The sequence below is a fragment of the Zea mays genome, chromosome 6 (assembly GCF_902167145.1).
Source record: "Zea mays cultivar B73 chromosome 6, Zm-B73-REFERENCE-NAM-5.0, whole genome shotgun sequence".
Lineage (NCBI taxonomy): Eukaryota > Viridiplantae > Streptophyta > Magnoliopsida > Poales > Poaceae > Zea > Zea mays.
The window spans coordinates 150,558,626-150,581,891 of NC_050101.1; positions in this window are offsets into that span (position 1 = coordinate 150,558,626).

The following is a 23,266-nucleotide window of genomic DNA, read 5'->3' on the forward strand; positions in this document are numbered from 1 at the left end:
CCGAGGACGGTGAGGTCCTCGGCGTCTCAACAGAAGAACAGCTGCAGCTGCGCGCCCTGCGCCTCAGGAACCGCAATCTCCAGAGGCAGAAAGAGATACTGGAGGCCAAGCGCCAGCGTGTGTCCGCATTAGCTAAAGTGCGGCAAATGATACGCGACGAGGAGCAGAAAGCCCAAGACCTCGAGCGCGAGATCGCGCTGATGCAGCGCGAAGGCCACCTCGGTCTACAGCAAGAGCCACCCCTCCAACAGCGCACGCAACCGGAGGACACGCGCGAAGGCCACCTCGGCCGGCAGCATGGCCCACCCCTGCAGTACCGGGCGCAGCCGGAGAACCCACGTCTCCCCCAGCATGACTACGCCTCCCAGCACGGCGCGCCATTCCAAGGGGTCAACTACCTCGACGAGCGAAGTCCCCTGGCGCCACACCTACAAGTGACGCCTTGGCCAGCTAACTTTCGAGCGGGGGCATACCCCAAGTACAACGGCAGCACCGACCCGGCGCAGTACATCATGAGTTATCAAGTCGCCGTTGCATCAGCCGGAGGAGACGACGCCACAATGGCGAAGTCTTTCATCATCGCACTAGAGAGCCCAGCACTCACCTGGTTCACCAGATTGCCTCCGCTGTCCATTGATTCGTGGAGAAGTCTCAGGGACAAGTTCCTCCTCAACTTCCAAGGGTACCGTCCAGACACCGACGCTTTGGCCGAGCTCTCACTTTGCAAACAGCTGGAAAAGGAGACTCTGCGGGAGTATTACCGCAAGTTCTTAACACTCAAGTCACAGCTGCCCTCTGTCGACGATCAGATCGCTATCCACTACGCCATCAACGGCCTTCGGGCTGGCGTCCTCTACAGCCATTGTATCAGAGATCCACCCAAGAGCCTGCAGGAGCTATATCAGCTCTTCGAAAAATATGCCAAATCCGAAGAGCTCCACCAGCGCAAGGTTGAGTCACAGCGGAAGCCCAAAGATCCCCCGCAGTCCAGCCGCACGTGGACGAGGACTCCGCAGCCAGACTCCGGTCGAGATGGCCGCAGTCAACAGCAAGTGCACAACATCGCCAACCAACAGCCTGCTGCTGATCCCCCTCGCCGCCAGGAATATCCCCCCCAGGACCGCGGAAATGGAACTCGCGGCAGGGGTCGAGGGCGGGCGCAGCAGCCGCCGCGCCGATTCTATTGCCTTTTCCACGGCGAAGACTGCGCCCACCAGACCAAAGACTGCCCCGAGACGAAGGCCACCAGAGACAGAATGGCGCGGGCGCAGCCGACCGACAATCCCAGAATTGTCGCGCATAATTACCAGCCACCCCCTCCACCATATATCCACGCTCCCGCTCCGCACCCACCGCACCACGCTTACCAACATCATCAGGAAGTACAAATCGTACCTCCTCCACCCCCACCACCACACCAGCAACACCAAAACATCCCCCATGCCCCAAAGCAGGAAGACTTCGCCGATCAACCATATCGCGGAGTCATTCACATGATAACAGGAGGGTCTAGCACTGACTTCGACACCAAGCGGCAGAAGCGGGACCACTACCGCAGCATCAACCATGTCGCCGTCACTGGCCCAGTCGTGCAGACGAAGTGGTCCCACATACCGCTAACCTTCGACGCACGAGACGTCGACCTGCGCAGCGCCCCCCACATCGACGCTATGGTCATCAATTGCAGCGTGGCAGGCTGGGACTTACACAAAGTCCTAGTCGACAACGGCAGTCAGGCGGACATCATCTTCCTCCACGCCTTCGACCGCATGGGTATAAGCCACAGCTTGCTGAAGCCTTCGGACAACCCGTTGTATGGTTTCGGCGGCAAGGGCACCTTTCCAGTTGGCAAGATAGAGTTGCCCCTTTCCTTCGGTGTAGCGCCCAATTCCCGAAGTGAGCAAGTAACCTTCGACATTGTCGACATGGTATATCCATACAACGCCATCATGGGCCGGGGCTCCATCAACAAGTTCGAAGCTGCTATCCATGGGTTGTACCTATGTATGAAGATACCAGGGCCGCTAGGCGCCATCACAGTCTACGGCAACCAGCAGACGGCGCGCAACATTGAGCGGGACTTCGTGCCCGGTCAGAGAAACGTACACTGTCTCACGACCCAGCGCGAGGTCCCTGCGCCGGCCAGCCCAACCGACAAGCAGCACGACAAGGCACAGTTGCAGTGCCAAGACGGGACCAAGACTGTCCCCCTCGATCAGGCCACGCCCAAGCAGACAGTAACTATCAGCGAAGACCTCACCTCACTTGAAGAAGAGAGACTTCTCTGCTGCCTGGCCAAGAATAAGGATGTCTTCGCCTGGTCTGCCCTCGATCTGGTCGGAGTCAGCCGAGCCATAATTGAGCACAGCTTGGGGATTGACCCTTCGGTGCGACCCAAAAAGCAGAAGCTTCGCAAAATGTCAGACGAAAAGACAGAGGCCGCCAAGGCAGAGGTGCATCGCCTCCTGGAGGCTAAATTCATCGAGCCAGTGGCTTACCCCACGTGGCTCTCCAATGTTGTGATGGTGCAGAAAAAAAGCGGAAAATGGCGCATGTGCATAGACTTCACCAGTCTCAATAAGTCCTGCCCAAAGGACAATTTCCCGTTGCCGCGGATCGACAAAATAGTCGATAGCGCGGCCGGATGCGAGGTCATGTCCCTCCTCGACTGCTTCTACGGCTACCACCAGATATACATGAAGGAGGAAGACAAAGCCAGCACCAGCTTTATAACACCCTTCGGCACCTATTGCTTTGTCAGAATGCCGGAGGGTCTCAAGAATGCCGGATCCACCTTCTCCAGACTCACCAAAACAGTGCTCGAGGGGCAGGTCGGCAGAAATATATTCACATATGTGGACGACATCGTCGTCGCCAGCAAGAATAAGGAGGACCATCTCGCTGACCTGGCAGAAACATTCGCGAACATGCGAGATGCACGACTCCGCCTAAACCCGGAAAAGTGTGTTTTCGGTGTTCGCCAGGGCAAGATATTGGGCTACCTGGTGTCCCGCCGGGGCATCGAGGCCAACCCAACCAAGATCCAGGCCATCGTCGATATGTCGCCTCCGCAGTCGGCCAGGGACGTCCAGCGCCTGACAGGCAGGATGGCCGCTCTCAACAGATTCATCTCCAGGTCCGCCGAGCGAAGTCTTCCATTCCTCAAAACACTCCGCGGCGCGAAGAACTTCGCCTGGGGACCAGAGCAAGCAGCGGCCTTCGCCTCATTAAAACAGTACCTGGCGGAGCTGGCCATCCTCACAAGCCCAGACTCCTTGCTCCCCTTATTGCTCTATGTCGCGGCTTCGCCGCACGCGGTCAGCGCGGCACTGGTACAGGAGCAGACAGTCGAGGGCGCAGTCAGACAGTGCCCTGTCTACTATGTCTCCGAAGTCTTGACACCGTCCAAATGCAACATGACAGAGCTGGAGAAGATTGCCTACGCAGTTGTTATGTCCTCGCGCAAGCTGCGCCATTATTTTGAAGCATTCAAGGTCCGAGTCACCTCAGACAGGGGGCTCGGCGAACTATTCAGGAACCCGGAGGCATCAGTGAGGATTGCCAAGTGGGCAGCCGAACTCTCCGGCTACCACATCAGCTTCGAGCCCAGAACAGCTATCAAGTCGCAAGTCCTGGCAGACTTCGTCGTCGACTGGACTGGGCCAGTAACACAGCTGGACCCATCCACAGAAAAAGTCTGGACTATCCATTGCGACGGTGCATGGTGTCATGCGGGGGCAGGCGTCGCTGCAGTCGTCACCTCGCCAGCCGGAGTCAAACACAGATATGCAGCACGCCTCAGCTTCGCTCTGGAATCCGACAAATGTACAAACAACATAGCAGAGTATGAAGCAGTCATCCTCGGCCTCCGCAAGCTAAGGGCCCTCGGAGTCACCACATGTATCATCAAAACAGACTCCAAGATAGTTGCCGGTCAGGTCGAGAAAGACTATGCAGCAAAAGACCCCGCCCTCATGCAATACCTCGCGGCTATCCGAAGTCTCGAGAGACAATTCAAAGGATTCACCCTGCAGCATGTGGATAGGGCCAAGAACGAGGAGGCCGATGCCTTAGCCAAGGCCGCCGCCAGGGGCGAGCCCCTGCCCTCCGACGTGTTTTTCCACACCATCGGCACTCTAGCTGTCCGGAGCCCCGAAGGGCTCCAGATAACTAATGATAGCGAAGGCCACCGTATAGTCAACCTAATCATGACAGAAGACTGGAGGGCACCAATAACCCTGTTCCTACAGGGGTACTATCATCCAGCCGACGTCAGTGAGGCAAAGCGCCTCAGACATCGAAGCCGGGACTTCGCTCTGATCGAGGGCCAACTATACAAGAAAGGGGTCAGTCAGCCAATGCTCAAATGTGTCACCGAAACCGAAGGCTTGCAGATCCTACGCGAAGTCCACAGTGGCACGTGCGGCTCGCACGCAGGGCCAAGGGCCCTGGCTGCCAAGGTGATCCGACAAGGGTTTTACTGGCCCGCAATGATCTGCGCCGCAAATAGGGTCACAAGGTCCTGCGAAGCCTGCCAGAAGTTCTCCCCTCGGTCAGGCAACCCCTCGCAATATACAAAGCTGATTGCCCATACATGGCCTCTCCAGCGCTGGGGCCTGGACATCGTCGGGCCCCTGCCCACCGCTCAGGGGAACCTTAAGTTCGCCTTCGTAGCTGTTGAATACTTCACCAAATGGATTGAAGCGAGGGCTGTTTCCACAATCACATCAAAAACTGCCCAAAAAATCTTCTGGCAGAACATCGTTTGCCGCTTCGGAGTACCGTCCGAGCTAACAGTCGACAACGGCAAGCAGTTCGACAGCCAAGATTTCAAGGATTTTTGTTTCTCCATCGGCACCAAGCTTGCCTTCGCTTCAGTCTATCATCCGCAGTCCAACGGGGTCGTGGAGCGCGCCAATGGGAAAATATTCACAGCTGTCAAAAAGATGCTCCTCGATGAAAGAAAAGGCAGATGGACCGATTTATTACCAGAGGCAGTCTGGGCGCTAAACACAACCGAGTGCAGAGCGACCGGGTTCACTCCTTTCCGCCTTCTTTACGGATCGGAGGCAATGACCCCGCAAGAAATAAAGCATGGGTCCCCGCGTACAGTCCCGTCAGCCGTCCCCGACGTGGATGAGCCAACTTCAAAAGATCTCATTGACGGAGACCGGGTCTTCGCCCTACAGGCCTTAAACAAATATCAGGCCCAGACCAAAGCATGGCGCGACCGCGCAGTCATCCCGAGGGAGTTCAGCGAGGGGGACCTCGTACTCATCCGAACAGCTCGGACGGAGTCCAAGGGCAAGTTGGAGCCCAGGTGGGAGGGCCCCTTCATAGTCAAATCAAAAGCTTCCCCCAGTGCTTACAGGCTCACAACGCCAAACGGCGAGGACCTAGAGCACTCCTGGAACGTCGACAACCTTCGCAAATTTTTTGTTTGACCCATTTAGGGCTGATTTCGCCCTTGTAATTCGCCGCAAACAATCTTGTACCGGCCCGCACTCTTTTCCTCCCGGGGGGTGAGGTTTTTAACGAGGCGGAGCCATGTAATATATGTGAGAAAAATCCCCCGCAAAAGCATGTGTCGAAAAAAGACCGCAACAACGGTCTTCGGCATTCGACCAATTCGAAGTCACCGCGAGGCCAAGCGCTAGCCACCCTCGCGTGCGACCAATCCGCGCAGAAGTCGCCTAAGGGTGCAGCCGGACTTAGCACAACAAGTGCGCAAAAATCCGAAGTCTATCGCGAAGACTATCCGCGCAGAAGTCGCCTAAGGGTGCAGCCGGACTTAGCACAACAAGTGCGCAAAAATCCGAAGTCTATCGCGAAGACTATCCGCGCAGAAGTCGCCTAAGGGTGCAGCCGGACTTAGCACAACAAGTGCGCAAAAATCCGAAGTCTATCGCGAAGACTATCCGCGCAGAAGTCGCCTAAGGGTGCAGCCGGACTTAGCACAACAAGTGCGCAAAAATCCGAAGTCTATCGCGAAGACTATCCGCGCAGAAGTCGCCTAAGGGTGCAGCCGGACTAAGCACAACAAGTGCGCAAAAATCAGAAGACTATCCGCGCAGAAGTCGCCGAAAGGTGCAGCCGGACTAAACACAAGCACGCAAACTTGAAGCCTATCGCAGAGACTTCGCGCAAGAGCCGCCTAAAGGCGCAGCCGACCCAGTACAACAAAAGCAGAAACGACACCAAGACCAATCATAATCATGCTGGCACAGCATAACCAATCACACCAGACAAAGTACACAGCCCTCGCAGGCACAGGCACGCGAGGGCACACAACTCCATTTTACAAGCCTTTACACATACACAAGCGAGGGCACCGCGCCCTACATCGGCTCAACCTTAGGAATAATCCCCATCTCTCTATAATTAAACAACATTATCCTAAGCTCCTCACCCGCAAAAAGGCTTCGCAACTCCCCTTCCCCTGCACCAGCGGCGGCCGGCAAAGACAGCAGCTCCTGCCGACCAGCCCTGCTAATGCGAAGCCGGGCCCCTTCCTCCACACTAATCCTACGCTTTGCAACCGCCCTTCGTCGTCGGTGCCCGGTGCTAGGACCGGGCACGTCTGGCGCGTCCGCAGCATGTGGCGCAGCCTCCGCCTCAGCCACGTCCAAGGCCGCAAAATAATCCAAGTCCCCCTCCGAAGACTCCTCAGTCCACTCAACCGAGCTCCCAGAGTCAGTAAAATCAGAAAACTCAGAAACAGACCCACCATATTCATTTCCATCTTCCGCGGTCGAAGCCGCCAAAAACTCAGTAGTAGCGGTTGCGTGCGCAGGCCCAAAATCTTGAACCTGCGCAGCAACCAAAATTCAGTACAACATCCAAAAATACCTCAACCCTAAACACCACCTATGCCACCTGCGAAGGCCCTGCCGCTGCGGGAGCCTCCGCCGAGGCCTCCGCCGCTGCCTCCGCCCCCACCTCCGCTGGATCTTCAGCGCTCGGCACAGCAGCTGCGGGGGCATCGGGCGCGCCTTCGGCCATCTTTGGGGGAAGGTCTTCGCCGGCCGCAGCAGGAGCAGGGGCGCCTGGTGCACCTTCCGCGGTCTCCGGGGTCGGTCCCGGGGCGGCTCCAGTCGCGGCCTCCGCAGGGGTCGTCTCCGGGTCAGGCAGCGCGCTGTTCAGCGCCCCGAAGTCGTCCACCCGCTCGCCGCGCTCCGCCTAAGACAAAACGCACAAAAATTCAGCAAACACACGCACAGACCGCATCCAGCAAACGCCGAGCAAACGACAACGTTACCTGAGCCCTCGCAGCCTCGGCCCGCGCCCGGACCACCTCACAACCGTATGAACTCCACATCCGGTCATAGAGGGCCCCGGCGGACTCCTTCACCACGGGGTCTTCGACCTCAAAGATATCTCGCCCAAAATCCTCATCTGCCTGGTCGAGGGCCTCAAAGTGCCGGCAGCCTTCGCGAGAGAGCGTGTTCATTGCTGCCTCGCAGGTGACCAGGGAGGTGAACACCATCAACCCCGCCAAGACAGTGGGGAGCTCCTGCAGCTCCTCCTGCACCCATTCCAGACAGCGAAGTCCGGCCTCTCGCTCCGGCACCTCGAAGTCACCCGTCCGCACACCTAGCTCGCGGTATGCAGTCATGAGCTGCGTGCGCGTTCGTTCGGCCTCCGCTCGCATCGCGGCCTCGGCCCCCTCCGCGCGGCTCTCCAGGGCAGTAAGCCGCCGCTGCAGCTCTCCGGCGAGCTCCTTGGCGATATTGCCTTCCGCCCGCGCCAGCCTGGCCTCCGCCTGGGCAGCCTGCTCTTTGGCGATGGCTTCGTTGGCCTCCCTCCTCTCCCCCGCCAGCTGGCGCCGGAGGTCGGCCTTCTCCTTCTCCAGGGCGGCCACCTTCTCCGCCAGTTTGCGGCACTTGCTGTCGGAGGCCGACTTCTCACGGACAGCGTCAGCATGTTGCGTCCGAAGTCCCTCGACCTCGGCAGTCAAAGCTGCCGTAAGGGCCCCCGACGCGGTGCGGCTGGTGAAGTCAGCCACCTGCAGAACACACGCAAGGTCGTTGCGTATAAAAAAAAATAAATAAAATAAAAAAGAGGAGGGGGGGGCGGAGAGGGCATAGCTCGGCGGACCTGACTCAGCGCCTCCGTCGCTCGACTCAACGCCTCCGTCGCTCCCCTCAGCCGGCGGGTCGCCACGCCCGCCTCATCCCTGACCAGCGCGAGGGCAGACACCTCGCCTCCGGCGCCAAGGGTCTCTCCCCCCGCCTTCGGCGCTGGCGCAGCCGTCGCGATCGCCGCGCCAGGCACAACTAGAGCAAGCGGGCCCTCGTCCGACCCTGCAACGCGTCAACGAGTTAAAAAAAATAAAAAAAATAATATATATATATATATATATTTATATAGACTTACCCCCAAGATAGTCCTCCACATTAATCTCGGTGCCGAAGTCGGCAACGCGTTTGCCGGACGGCGGTAACGTTCGGGCCGCCTTCGCAGCCTCCGCCACTCCGCTGACGGACGGCACCACCTTCGTCAGCTTGGGGCCTCCGGCGCCCACCGCCACCTCCGGCGCCTTGCCGGGCGCAGAGGCGCCCATCTTCGCCGGCAGCGGCGGCTTGCCTCCGCTGGAGGCCTCAGCCTTCGCCGTTCCCCGCTGCCTTTTCGGCCGGGCTTCGTGAACCCTCACAGTCGCCTGGCGTTTTCGCGCCGCCCCTTGGCGATCCTTGTCCATCACTGCCCACACAACATGACCGATATTTCGCCCATAAGGAAAAACTCTCCACCGATGAACCATGCGAGATGTAAAACAGTCCTCCTCAGCCGCGCAGGGGATAGGAATGTCTTTAGGCCAACAACCCCCGGTAACCCTCAGCATCCGAGCCGAAGACTCCCGGAGCTCGGGCGAAGACATCCTCTCCCCCGGGGCCGCACACGTCCTCATTAACTCTCTAGCGAAACTATCAGACACCCCAAGTCTTCCCATCGCAGTACCTAATTTTCTCTTTTTCGAGGAGGCGGCGGCCACCAGCGCAGGGTCGCCTCCAGTCTCCACCGCCGGTTTCTTCCCACGGCGGTCCGCTTCGTCTTGACCGGGGTAGCCGTCGTACGGCAGTTGATTTAATTCGAAGACCCTGTTCAAACGTTCATTTGACCCGCGGATGTCAAAGCTGCGCTGGCCTTCCGTCCTCGGCACATAACGCCCCACGAGCCGCACCGCCAAGTTCTCCGCATCACGCACAAAGGCGGCCGGGTCACGGTTTCGCAAATTCAGTGCGAAGGCAGGATTTCGCACCACCCTCCCTCCGTGAAAGGGCATCTGGCGAGGGCATACTTCGCCCAGCGCCCAGCCGTGCGCCAGGGGCCAGACCCCGTACGCCACGAACTCTTCAACTAAATCTCGACCGCTGCTCTGACCGGCGGTGCACCGAAGGGCCCCTTCGTCTGCATCCTCTTCTGCCACTTCATAAGGTGGATACGCAGAGTAATAGTGAGAGCACATTAAGGACACGGGGAGCCCTTCACGGCCTTCGACAGTAGCCTCAGCAACATAAAACCAAAATTCATTCCAATTGCCCCACTTGTTGCGGGCGCACGGGACCAACTCCACCACTGGCATCGTGGTCTTGCCGGTCTTCGGCGTGAATGTGCACGACCCGAACTGGGCAACTCCGTCCTCAACCATCCTTTTCTGCCAATGCAAACAATAATTCTTCGCAAAAACTTCAACTGACGGCTGTCCGCCGTACGAAGTCGTCGCCCAGACATACTTCGCCAGCGCCACTATGGCGTTCGGTGTCAGCTGATGTATTTGAACGCTGAATCTACGCAGGACTTCGCCGACAAACCGGTGCGCAGGCAAGCGGAGTCCGGCGACGAAGAACGCCTCGAAAACAACCAACTCGCCCTCCGGCTCGGGGACTTCCTCCGTCCCCGGAGCACGAGCGACTCCGCCGCCAAAGTAGCCCAACCGCTGCATATCTTCAATACGGGCTGACGTCATCCGTGACACACCAAATTCAACAGAGTCGCCGGCGCGCAACTCCTCCACCATCACGTCACTCAAGGTCTCCTCAGACGAGGCGGCGGCCGGCGGCGTGGCGTCGGTGGAAGAAGAAGAGGATGGCATGGCTACGTACCATCGTCGGCGGCGGGCGGTCTGCTTCACTCGAGCCAGAACGCCGGCGAGCAAAGGGAGCAGCGGATGAAAAGGAGCAGCGAGACGGCGGGCGGCTAGGGTTTTATAGAGCGCGGAAGGCAGAGTTCAAACAGCGCCGCCCCCGCCCCCTTTTATAGGCAGGGCGCGGCTCTTCGGGAAACCCGCAACCCGACAGGCCGCGACGCTTCGGGAAACCCGCAATCCAACAGTACGCCGTCCATCAACGGTCACATCAAAAACCCCCGCGGAACCACTTCGAGCGAGGGCAGCGTCTCCGCCATCTAGCGACGTCTTCGGCACCAGGTGACTTTGTCGAACTGGTCCCTCGGAGGGCAAATGTTGGGGCGAAGGCAAAGACGCCACCCTTCGCTCAAGGCCTTCGCTGCAGCCGCTGGTCCGACGGAGACAGAGCGGGCAGGAACACCCTTCGCAGGTCTCGGCACTTTGACGAAGGCCTGCGGCGACGTCCTACCACGGCGCGTCCTCGTTCAGTCCCAAGGCCCACGTGCGATCTGGCCCATTGTAACGGGCCCCGCGTGGCCGCCTCTGTATTACGGGCCTAACTTGTAAAGGAATACTTGTAATTACGGTCTGTAACCCTGCTTTATGGGAATATTCTGGGGATAAAATAGGTGTCTGAGGGCACATGCGTCCTTAACACAAGACGCTGGGCACTCAGATACCTATAAATACCCCCGCACAGTGCCCGTGAGAGGCTAGAAAAAAACAGAGCTATTGCCCCCGTGCACGTAACCCTGTTGTCTCCACTGTTCTCCCTTGTTGGCCTTCTTGCTGCTGAGAGCAAGTGCCAACAGGGGTCGTTGATGAAGACGGGAGCCGACGCGGGCCTACTCTTCGTCTCACCCCTCGGGAAACACCTACGCTATGTGCTACGCCTCCATTTCCCGGCGTCCAACAATGTGGCTGAGTACGAAGCTCTGATCAACGGATTGTGAATCGCCATCGAGCTAGGGGTCCGACGCCTCGACGCTCGCGGTGACTCGCGGCTCGTCATCGACCAAGTCATGAAGAACTCCCACTGCCGCGACTCGAAGATGGAGGCCTACTGCGATGAGGTTCGGCACCTGGAAGACAAGTTCTACAGGCTCGAGCTTAACCACATCGCTCGGCGCTACAACAAGACTGCGGACGAGCTGGCAAAAATAGCCTCGGGGCGAACAACGGTTCCCCCGGACGTCTTCTCCCGGGATCTACATCAGCCCTCCGTCAAGATCGACGACCCTCCCGAGCCCGAGGCGCCCTCGGTCCAGCCCGAGGTACCCTCGGCACGGCCCGAGGCACCCTCAGCTCAACCCGAGGTACCCTCGGTCTCCGAGGGCGAGGCATTGCGCATCGAGGAGGAGCGAAGCGGGGCCACGCCTGAACGAAATTGGCAGACCCCGTACCTGCAATATCTCTGCCAAGGAGAGCTACCCCTCGACCGAGCTGAGGCTCGGCGGATAGCGCGACGCGCCAAGTCGTTCGTCTTGCTGGGCGATGAGAAGGAACTCTACCACCGCAGTCCCTCGGGCATCCTCCAGCGATGCATCTCCATCGCCGAAGGTTAGGAACTCCTGCAAGAGATACACTCGGGGGCTTGCGGCCATCACGCAGCGCCTCGAGCCCTCGTCGGGAATGCTTTCCGGCAAGGCTTCTACTGGCCAACGGCGGTGGCTGACGCCACTAGAATTGTCCGCACCTGCGAAGGATGTCAATTCTATGTGAAGCAGACCCACCTGCCCGCTCAGGCTCTGCAGACAATACCCATCACCTGGCCCTTCGCTGTGTGGGGTCTGGACCTCGTCGGCCCCTTGCAGAAGGCGCCCGGGGGCTACACGCACCTGCTGGTCGCCATCGACAAATTCTCCAAGTGGGTCGAGGTCCGACCTCTGAACAGCATCAGGTCCGAGCAGGCGGTGACGTTCTTCACCAACATCATCCATCGCTTCGGGGTCCCGAACTCCATCATCACCGACAACGGCACCCAGTTCACCGGCAGAAAATTCTTGGACTTCTGCGAGGATCACCACATCCGGGTGGACTGGGCCGCCGTAGCTCATCCCATGTCGAATGGGCAAGTAGAGCGTGCCAACAGCATGATTCTACAAGGGCTCAAGCCTCGGATTTACAACGACCTCAACAAGTTCGGCAAGCGATGGATGAAGGAACTCCTCTCGGTGGTCTGGAGCCTGAGGACGACGCCAAGCCGGGCCACGGGTTTCACGCCGTTCTTCCTGGTCTACGGGGCCGAGGCCGTCTTGCCCACTGACCTGGAATACGGCTCCCCGAGAACGAGGGCCTACGACGATCAAAGCAACCAAGCTAGCCGAGAAGACTCACTGGACCAGCTGGAAGAGGCTCGGGACAAGGCCTTACTACACTCGGCGCGGTATCAGCAGTCCTTGCGGCGCTACCACGCCCGAGGGGTCCGACCCCGAGACCTCCAGGTGGGCGACCTGGTGCTTCGGCTGCGGCAAGACGCCCGAGGGAGGCACAAGCTCACGCCCCCCTGGGAGGGGCCATTCGTCATCGCCAAAGTTCTGAAGCCCGGAACGTACAAGCTGGCCAACAGTCAAGGCGAGGTCTACGGCAACGCTTGGAACATCCAACAGCTACGTCGCTTCTACCCTTAAGATGTTTTCAAGTCGTTCATATACCTCGCACCCACGCAAAGTTTAGTCATCAAGGAAGGGTCGGCCTCGCCTCGGCAAAGCCTGACCCTCCCTCGGGGGCTAAAAGGGGGGAACCCCCTCTGCGTCGAAATTTTCCTCGAAAAAAGATCTCTTCTGCCAGAATATCTTTCGTGCTTTTTGACTACTTCGAAAAGTGGATCCTGAAAACGACGGAGTACACGTAAGCAGCCAAGGCTGACCGAGCCGAGGGACTCCTACGCCTCCGGGATACGGATACCTCACTCATCACCTTCTGCGATAAGTAACTCGCGTTCGGATAAAGTGATTCCGCGGACCGAACAAGTCTTCATGTTCGGAAGTTCTTCTGCCAAAGCGATCCTTCGAGCCTTCTCGACTGAGTCGGTGGCAGGGCCTCATGGACGGGTGAAAGTACGCGTAAGCGGCAAGGCCGACCGAGCCGAGGGACTCCCACGCCTCCGGGATACGGATACCTCACTCATCACCTTCCGCAAGAAGCAACTCCCACTCACACAAACATCCCTGTTACCGACAAAAAAGTCCAGATACTCGAAACAAGAGGAAAGGAGACGCAGTTTTACAACACAGCGAGGGCGTGTATTCTAGCCTCGGCGGCTGCAGAAGGCACACGCTACAAGACACTCTGACCCTGCAGGCTCGGGTCTTGACGCTGGAAGGGGGCAGCAACACCCTCGGCATCGAGGACACCTTCGGCGAGGCCCGACCTAGCCTCGGACGGCGACGCGGTCCGAGGATCTCCGCTCCGAAGGACGACGTCATCACCACGCCCGGGCAATCGCTGCCAGGGACTTCTCCGGGAATCCGGCCCGAGCAGGCGGCTCGGCCGGTTGCCCCTGGGGCCTCAGCCGACCATCTCCCAAGGGCGCCAGCCCGACCTGAGGCCTCGACTGATCAAATCCGACGTCGGTCCCGCCAACGGACAACCCGGCTAGGCTCCGGCCAACCAGGTTTCATTTTCGAGCCGACTCCGCCTCTGTTCATACTGATATCGCTACCCCTGGCCTCGGCTCATCGAAGAGCGGCCGAGGGGTCCCTTTAACTAAGCTAGAGGAGCCTCGGACAGCAAGGCCGACCGAGCCGAGGGACTCCTACGCCTCCGGGATACAGATACCTCACTCGTCACCTTGACACGGGGCGACTCATGCTTGGTGAAGCGGTTCATATAATCAACAGACGAGTCTTAGTGCTCAAAAATGAGGAAAAAACACGGCTCCGTGCCGAAATTACATACATGTTCAGGCCCCGAAAGTCGTAATGAACAAAAGCACTGGCATTTGGAGTGCCATTTCAAACGGAACTCCGGTTCCGTCTCCACGGGTATGGACAACCTCCACGCCAGGGAAGCCCGTGGAGCGACAAGCTCTGGATGAATCACCAGCAAAACGCGGGTCGCCCCCAAGCGCACCGGCAGACCCTCGCTGCCGTCCTCGCCGCGAATGCGAGGGAGAGGGCGGAATGTTGCATCCTAGCTGGGCGGCAACAGTTCGCCTTCCCCGGCATGGCTGGAGGACGTCTCCGCCGTAGGGCTAGAGGGCGATTGCCACCACCAGAAGCTGGAAGAAGAGGTGGTCCGCCGACCCGCACAGGAGGTGGAGCCCCGGCTCGCCTCGCTCCCCGCCCCAGCGAGGATGACGAACGCCCTCAACACTGGGGGCGAGATCGGGATCACAGCCCGGTTTGCCTCTCCCCATCCAGGAGCTGGAGGTCACCGTCTTGGGTGACCACCAGCGGAGAGGAGCAACCGGGCTGCATGATGAAAATCCTTGAAGCCGAACGATGGCTGAAAGGTACCAACTCCCACGGAGTTGCGTCCCTCCAACGACGAGGCAAAAAGACGGCGGGTATCCCCCATCCGGGGGCTTGGAAGGTGGAAAGACGCGGTGCATAAGGGAGCGAGAAGACACGGTCGCCTTTCGAAAGGGGTCACCCTCCTTTTAAAGGCAACTCTCCCTGCTTGCACCCCCAACCGTCACGGGTTGAGTCTTCTCCAACACGCTCCAAAGCCCTCCCCTGCGGCGCGGGGGCTGGGTCCCGCATGTCATGCAGACCGGCTCCGAGCAGAAGAAGCCAAACCGCTGTGCGTGGTGCACGCAACCGCCCAGCGGTTACAAGTGACCCTCCACTTTTGCCCAGACCAACGGGCGAAAGAGGCGGACAGCCATGCAGGCGGCATGCAACCGCGCCAAGTGGACGCGCTTCTCCGACTCCCGACACGCCAGCGTGGAGGCCCAGGCCCACACGTCGCACAACCGGCGCGCCGGATGCTGCATGCAAGCAACTGCACCGCCACTTGCGCCACCACCGCGCCTCCTCGATTGCGGAACCAATACCGCGACTCGAGGCGACCCAGCGCGCAACCCAGCAGCGCCAGCCTGACGCGGCGGTCAACGCGGCCAAAAGTGGGCCGGCAGTAATGACGGTGGCAGGCGCGCGGGAGCAGCGGTCACGTCGTCAGCCAAGCTCACGTCCCATCCGGGGGCAGCAAGAGAACCCCCCCTCTCTCACGGCGTGAAGACAACGCGCCCGTGATCCGTTCCTCGAACGGCTCGCGCACGCGCAACGACCGCCCCGCCAACTACTCGCCCCGTCGCATTAACTCCGCGGCTGGACAGGCGACGCTTCTGGCAGGAGCAGCGGGCAACGCTTCGCCTTCGCCGAAACAACCGCGCCAAAAAAGGTACGTCGCGTCGTTCGGTTTCGTATCCTTTTTCCCTTTTTTCCTCTTTCTCTATCTCTTGCGACAGGGACCGGGAAAGGGGGATACCCCGAAAGGGATCCTTCCCCGTGAAGGAACCAGGCTCCGAGCCTCCCTACTGATCAGAGGTTCGAAGGCTGGCCCCCCGAAGGGTTCAACAGCCGCCTCAGATCGCGTGGGCCCTACACCCACTACTGGTCAGAGGTTCGAAGGCCGGCCCCCCGAAGGGTTCCACGGCCGCCTCAGGCTACTCGGGCCCCGCGCCCATTACTGATCAGGGGTTCGAAGGCTGGCCCCCGAAGGGTTCACAGCCGCCTCAAACGCCGAGCGAGGGATGACCAGGGGTACGTTCGATACATAACCAAGGCTCGGGCTGCGCTCCCGAGGTACCCTAGGACATTTCCGAGACCAGCGGGAGCGATCTTGTAATGGAATCCCATCGGAGGGAGGCATCGAGCCCTCGGACCCCGTCGCTAGGGGACCGGGTCCGGCAGATCACCCGCAGGTACTTTTGGGCGTGCCTCTGGGCCCCTAGCCGACCCCTAACGAACGGGGCACGGACGTCCACTCGGATTACCCGCTTGCAGCTCACCGGAGACACCATGTTCGGCGCCCATCGAGGGTAACATGGCGCTCTCCCCCCTCCTCCTTGCGGAAAGGCGACGCAGGGGCGTATGTAAAAAAGCCGAGTCTGTCCCTGATCGCCCTCTTGCCCTGTGCAGAGGCTCGGGGGCTGCTCTCGCAAACCCGGCTCCGGCCAAACCGTTGACAGCGTCAACATACCAGCCCGAGAACTTGGGCCCCGACCGTACACCCGGGCTACGGCCAGCTCGCATGAGGGAACAACCAGACCAGCCGAAGCATTACGCAAGGCAATAAGACCTCGAAGGAGTGAAACCACTCCTCCGAGGCCTCGGGGGCTACACCCGGCGGGTGCGCTCGCGCGCACCCACCGGAACAAAATGCAACCGAGAAAGGCTGGTCCCCTTGCAAAAAAGTGCGACGAAAGCCTCCAAGCGAGTGCTAACACTCCCTTCGAGGCTCGGGGGCTACTGTCGGGGACCATAATTAGGGGTACCCTCAAGACTCCTAATTCTCAGCTGGTAACCCCCATCAGCATAAAGCCGCAAAGGCCTGATGGGTGCGATTAAGTCAGGGATCAGTCTATTCGAGCGACTCGATCACGCCTCGCCCGAGCCTAGCCTCGGACAAGGGCAGCCGACCCCGGAGGATTTCCGTCTCGCCCGAGGCCCCCCTCCAACGGCGGACACATCTTCGGCTCGCCCGAGGCCCTGCCTTCGCTAAGAAGCAACCCTGACTAAATCGCCGCACCGACCGACCAAGTCGCAGGAGCATTTAACGCAAAGGCCTTGCCAAAGGCACCATAGGAAGCTCCGCCCGACCCAGGGCTCGGACTCGGGCTCAGCCCCGGAAGACGGCGAACTCCGCTCCGCCCGACCCAGGGCTCGGACTCGGGCTAAGACCTGGAAGACGGCGAACTCCGCTCTGCCCGACCCAGGGCTCGGACTCGGGCTCAGCCCCGGAAGACGGCGAACTCCGCTCCGCCCGACCCAGGGCTCGGACTCGGGCTCAGCCCCGGAAGACGGCGAACTCCGCTCCGCCCGACCTAGGGCTCGGACTCGGGCTAAGACCCGGAAGACGGCGAACTCCGCTCCGCCCGACCCAGGGCTCGGACTCGGGCTAAGACCCGGAAGACGGCGAACTCCGCTCCGCCCGACCCAGGGCTCGGACTCGGGCTCAGCCCCAGAAGACGACGAACTCCGCTTCGCCTGACCCCAGGGCTCGGACACCATCCTGGCCTCTGCCGATGACCTCCGCCTCGCCCGACCCAGGGGCTCGGACTCGGCCTCGGCCATGGAAGACAGACTCGACCTCGGCTTCGGAGGAGCCTCCACGTCGCCCAACCTAGGGCGTAGGCCAACCACGTCAACAGGAAGCGCCATCATCACCCTACCCCGAGCTGACTCGGGCCGCAGAGAACAAGACCGGTGTCCCATCTGGCTGTCTCCACCAGATAGGCAATGATGGCGCCCCGCATGCCCTGTGACGACGGCGGCTCTCAGCTCTCTTACGGAAGCAGGAGGACGTCAGCAAGGACACAACCGCTCCGACAGCTGTCCCTCTGCCAGGCTCCGCCACTCCTCCGACGGCCACGACATCACACTAGTTGGGTTCCAGGATCTCTCCGGCTGCCACATTGGCATGTACTCAGGGCACTAGCTCTCCCTCGCTAGACACGTAGCACTCTGCTACACCCCCATTGTACACCTGGATCCTCTCCTTGCGTCTATAAAAGGAAGGACCAGGGCCCTCTTAGAGAGGGTTGGCCGCGCGGGACGAGGACGGGACAGGCGCTCTCTTGGGGCCGCTCGCTTCCCTCACCCGCGTGGACGCTTGTAACCCCCTACTGCAAGCGCACCCGACCTGGGCGCGGGACGAACACGAAGGCCGCGGGATTCCCACCTCTCTCACGCCGGTCTCCGGCCGCCTCGCTCTTTTCCCCCCTTCGCGCTCGCCCACGCGCTCGACCCATCTGGGCTGGGGCACGCGGCACTCACTCGTCGGCCTGAGGGACCCCCGGTCTCGAAACGCCGACACAATTGTTGAGCACTATATTTGGCATCTAGGATAAACACGAGCGGGAGTACTTATCCCATGCGTGGTCACCTTAACCTATACGTGGGGATTTGTTGGATCTCACCTAGGAATAGGTCCAAACCTCCTCCCCTATAAATATAATGGGGTCCAATCGATTGAGAACCCTCGAACACATTCCAATAGAACCAATCTACTTTATTTACCTTTCTTTATCATTTATGCCCTAAGAGTAGATGCAACGTTGTGATATCCTAACCCCTGGGATGGGATATCCTGGCCCAAAGTTTAATAGAATTAATAGAGTATCCATACCAATAAGGTGCATCTTCTTTTTCGGAAGCATGTCTCAAAACAACCTCCAAGTTAAGCGTGCTTGGCTTAGAGCAATTTGAGATGGGTCACCGACTGAGAAGTTTTCTCGGGTGCGCATGAGTGAGGACAAAGTGTGCATAAAATACCCATGTTGGTCTGTGGGGACAATATATGATCCTAGAGAGCTGCCAGAAGTAAGTATCGTCGGTCCAGGGATTGGACGGGGTGTTACAAGTGGTATCAAAGCCGACCCTTGAGGCTTCACGGGCGTGTGTGGGCTAGGGGGTTCGGGTATATGGCGCATGTGGGCCCGGAGTGGTCACATGTCATAGCATATGACGACACTAGACACACAGACGTGGCTAAGAGGGGAGGTTCCTGGATTGGAGTTGACCGACGAGGACGTCGGTCTTCTAAGGGGGTGGATTGTGATATCTTGACCCCTGGGATGGGATATCCTGACCCAAGGTTTAATAGAATTAATAGAGTATCCATACCAATAAGGTGCATCTTCTTTTTCGGAAGCCTATCTCGAAAGAACCTCCAAGTTAAGCGTGCTTGGCTTGAAGCAATTTGGGATGGGTGACCGACCATGAAGTTTTCTCGGGTGCGCATGAGTGAGGACAAAGTGTGCACACAAGACCCGTGTTGGTCTGTGGGGACGATATATGATCCTAGAGAGCTGCCAGGAGTAAGTACCACCGGTCCAGGGATTGGACGGGGTGTTACAAACGTAGCCCTAGTTGCAATTCACACATCATACCCTTTTCTACTCAATGTCGTTTGGGGACGCCCTAGGTGGCCTGCCCACTCTGGGGCATCATCTTCACCTCTATTCGACTCTAAGTCATCTAGATATGTTTTGGGTGGCCTATCGACTCCAAGACGACCCTAGTATCATACCCCTCCTAGGGGCAAGATCCACGTCATTCAAGATACTCTTACTCGATTTGATTTCTTAATTCATATGCGACTCCACGTCATCTGAGGATGCCTCAGATGGCCTACCGATCAAAGCACCCTAAGATCTCTCCTCCAGGGGGTGAGCTCTAGGTTCCTACAAGGAAAAGATGACCCTATGCCATCATGGACCATCCGACCAAAAGCACGGATCGTCCGGGTAGGGAAGGAGCCACTCCTGCAGCGAGGTCGTGGACGGTTCGGTCTAGAGCTATGGACCGTCTACGCCGCCGCAGAGGGCACCGCTAGGGGGTACACCCTAGCGTTTTGTGCCAGATCAGCGCCAACACAATTTTTGGTGATTCCACTAAGGACAAAGGTTGTAGATCTACAAAAAGTATGATGAAGGATAGAGAGAGAATGACACATGCATTAGAAAAATCTCACACGCCTAATTTTTTGTCACATGAATTAGGCACCGAAACAACTGCGCCAAACACATCGACAACAAATGGGTTTTCTAAGTCCCAACCATATTATGATATGTCGATGAACTCGTATCCGAGGCAACCGTTGGCGTTATCTTCACTATATGGTGATCGACTTTGAGCACGGCCGGACAGTCCACGCACGATCTCAGACCGTTCGATCGTCCATTGAATCATCCGGCACCTTACGTCGGACAGTCTGGAGTCACAGCCACCACAAGGCTCACAGGTGATGTCTGGCATGATCAGATAGTCCGGATATAGTACCGGACCGTCTGGTCCCTTCGTAGACCGTCCAACCACATAGGTTGGACCGTCCGGAATACGGGAAGCTACCTGTGACCGTCCTAATGCAAAAGGCCGACATAAAGATAGCCAGCCACCTGAGTCCCATGATGAATATCACGACGATAGTAACTCAGGGAATGAGTTGAAAAAGTTACATGTCACTAAGTTTTTTGGTATGCTAAGGCCAAATCTTCTACTCACTCTCACCTGCACTCGGCACAAAAGGGAAAAGTTAAGTTCACATTTATGTTGCTAAGTGTGATAAAATATTTGATGAATTACTTAAGAATGGTGACATTAAATTGTCGCATACACTTCCTCCGATAGAAGAATTGAAAAGGCGTGCGTATTGTAAATGACATGGCTCCTTTCTTCATAACACCAACGATTGTAATGTCTTCCATCGGCAAATACAATCATCTATAAATAAAGGCTAGTTGAGATTTCAAGAAATGAAGATTGACGGACCACATGTCCCTATCAGCACATTAGAGCCGACGAGCAAAATGGTATTGGTTCGACCATGTGCGGCTGATAAAGTCAAAGGTAAAAATATTATTATTGATGACCCTTATATCACACAAAGTGGTTACTCGAAAGGCTCAGGACAAAAGAAAGACAGAAGACGCCGGGGGGCAAGCACGATCGGACACTCGATCAAGGTCACCTGTCCTGGGTATGCTGGACGGTCTGGGCACTAAGGCCGAACTGTCCGAGACAAGCACAAAATAGTTCAGTTATGAAGGCCGAACGGTCCGCGAATGACCAGAAGCAGCAGCGATCACAGACCGTCAGACCACAACATCCTAAAAACAGGTACTAGGAAGCAAACACTTTGAGGACGTCTGATCGGCTTAGTAGAGTCGGTCCTATTTCCCTATTTTTGATTAGCAGCTTGCTAAATATATGAAGAAGGTTGTTCCACACGATGGGACAATAAAACAAACGAAGTCAAAAAGACGATATGTGCAAAAGCAAAGGTCGACTAAATCAGCCCAAAAGGTAGTGCAGCCAAGATCGTCTGGTCATCCTCCTCCAAGGATGTCATGGTGCTTTTCAGTCTATTCATTATCGACGTGTTGTTCTACTCAAGTGTGGGGTGATACAACGATGGATCTGTATTACTGGCTCGATCTGTTTGCTTATTCAGGCTAGGGGCACCATAAGTTTTTGCCTATTGACATGTTGATCAGATAAATATGACCGAAAAGGATGCAATCTGAAACGACATCTGTGCATTAGAGTTTATCAAATAGTTATACTAACTGATCACAAGAGCCAGTGACTTGCATCAGACTAGAGTTCATATTTCGGGAACACAGCAAGTTGTGGATTCTATTGTTTCCTGAAAGAGTCTAGTAGTACCAGGTGTTTTTTGGTTCACCAAGCTCCACCAAAAGGTAGGGACATGTATTGAGCACCATATTTGGCACCTAGGCACAGACGGTCCGCGCCCCCCACGACCGATAAAACACGGGCGAGAGTACTTTTCCCATGCGTGGTTATCCTAACCTATCCGTGGGGATTTGTTGGATCTCGCCTAGTAACAGGTGCATACCTCCTCCCCTACAAATATAAAGGGGTACGACCGATTGAGAGCCCCTGAGCAATCGAACCAATCTACTCTATTTACCTTTCTTTATTATTCCTGCCCTAGGAGTAGATGTAACATAGCCCTATTTGTAGTTCACACATCATACCCTTTTCAGCTCAACGTCATTTGGGGGCGCCTCAGGTGGCATGCCGGCCTTGGGGCATCATCTTCACATCTATTCGAATCTACATCATCTAGATCTGTCTTGAGTGGCATGCCGACCGAAGACGACCCTAAGAGCTCACCCATACTGGAGGCAAGATCCACGTTATTCAAGATACTCTTCCTCGACTTGATTTCTTAATTCCTAGGCGATTCTACGTTGTCTGGAGACGTCCCGGTGGCCTGCTGATCCGGAGTATCCTAGGATCTCTCCCCTGGGGGGTGAAATCTAGGTTCCTGTGAGGAAGAAGATGATCGTGCGTCATCACGGACCGTCCGATCGCGATGCAGGGAAGGTGCCACTCATGCAGCGAGGTCAGTCGCGCCACCGCAGAGGACACCGCCAGATAGTACACCCCTAGTGTTTGGTGCCAAATAGGCGCCAACGCTTATTGCTTAGAAACTGGGTGCTTCCAAACAAGCCCTTAATATCAAAAGTTTAGAACTAATGAATTGAGGTAATATATATTGAAAAACAGGGGAACCAAATACCATGTCTAGTACAAATTCAAACGGTGTCCTCGATCAATTGATATAAGGGTGCATGCCACTTAGGTTTATGCCATAATGAGCTGTTACATGAATAGATACATATGAACGTAAAGTTGAACGTTCTCGTTCTCTCTCCCTAAATGAGATAGCGCCTAATTACGTTGATCAACGGTGTGTTCCATGATTAGATGCACAGCAGCAGTTGACGTCAACATTGGCGGACAAACGAGCATTCAAAAGTAGTTAGGCGCAACGAGTAGCGTAGAGGAGGCCGTGAAGAGTGGGGCGCGCGCAGGACTGGTCAGGGTAGGAAATCGGCTCGCAACTTGGCAGCAACGCGTGACCAGCGGTTTAATACCATGTCCTTCGTCTCCTTCGAACGAGGATCCCTAATTCAGATTATTGACTGAGGCTAATCACACTGAGAATTTCATGTCCCTATTTCCAAAAATGCCACGTCAGTTTTATAGATAAATGAAACACTCTCTCTCAATAGAGAGTTTCATCTCACTGTTTCATATGTCAACATACTTCTTAAATGCTACATATAAATAATCAATAGGATTTACTCAATTATATGAAGATGAAACAAAACACTCTCAGTGGAGGTTTCACACAGTTTCCAAGACCTTGGAAACGAGTTAACATGGTTTCATCCCCATGAAACTCCATAAAACTCTTCCTTATTAAATGTTGTGATATATCATCCAAATAGCTGATGTGACAGGCTAATTAATACGTGAAACACCTCATGAAATCTCTATTGTGATTAGCCTGATGAACTGGTCCGCTCTTGGATGTTTCCCACAAAACACACGGAAGCTTGTTGGAAAGCGAGATGTTGTCCACGCGCCTTTTGCTTTCGAACGTTCTAATACATATAGTTCAGTTCAAATTTAGATGCAAATACCGAAATACGGA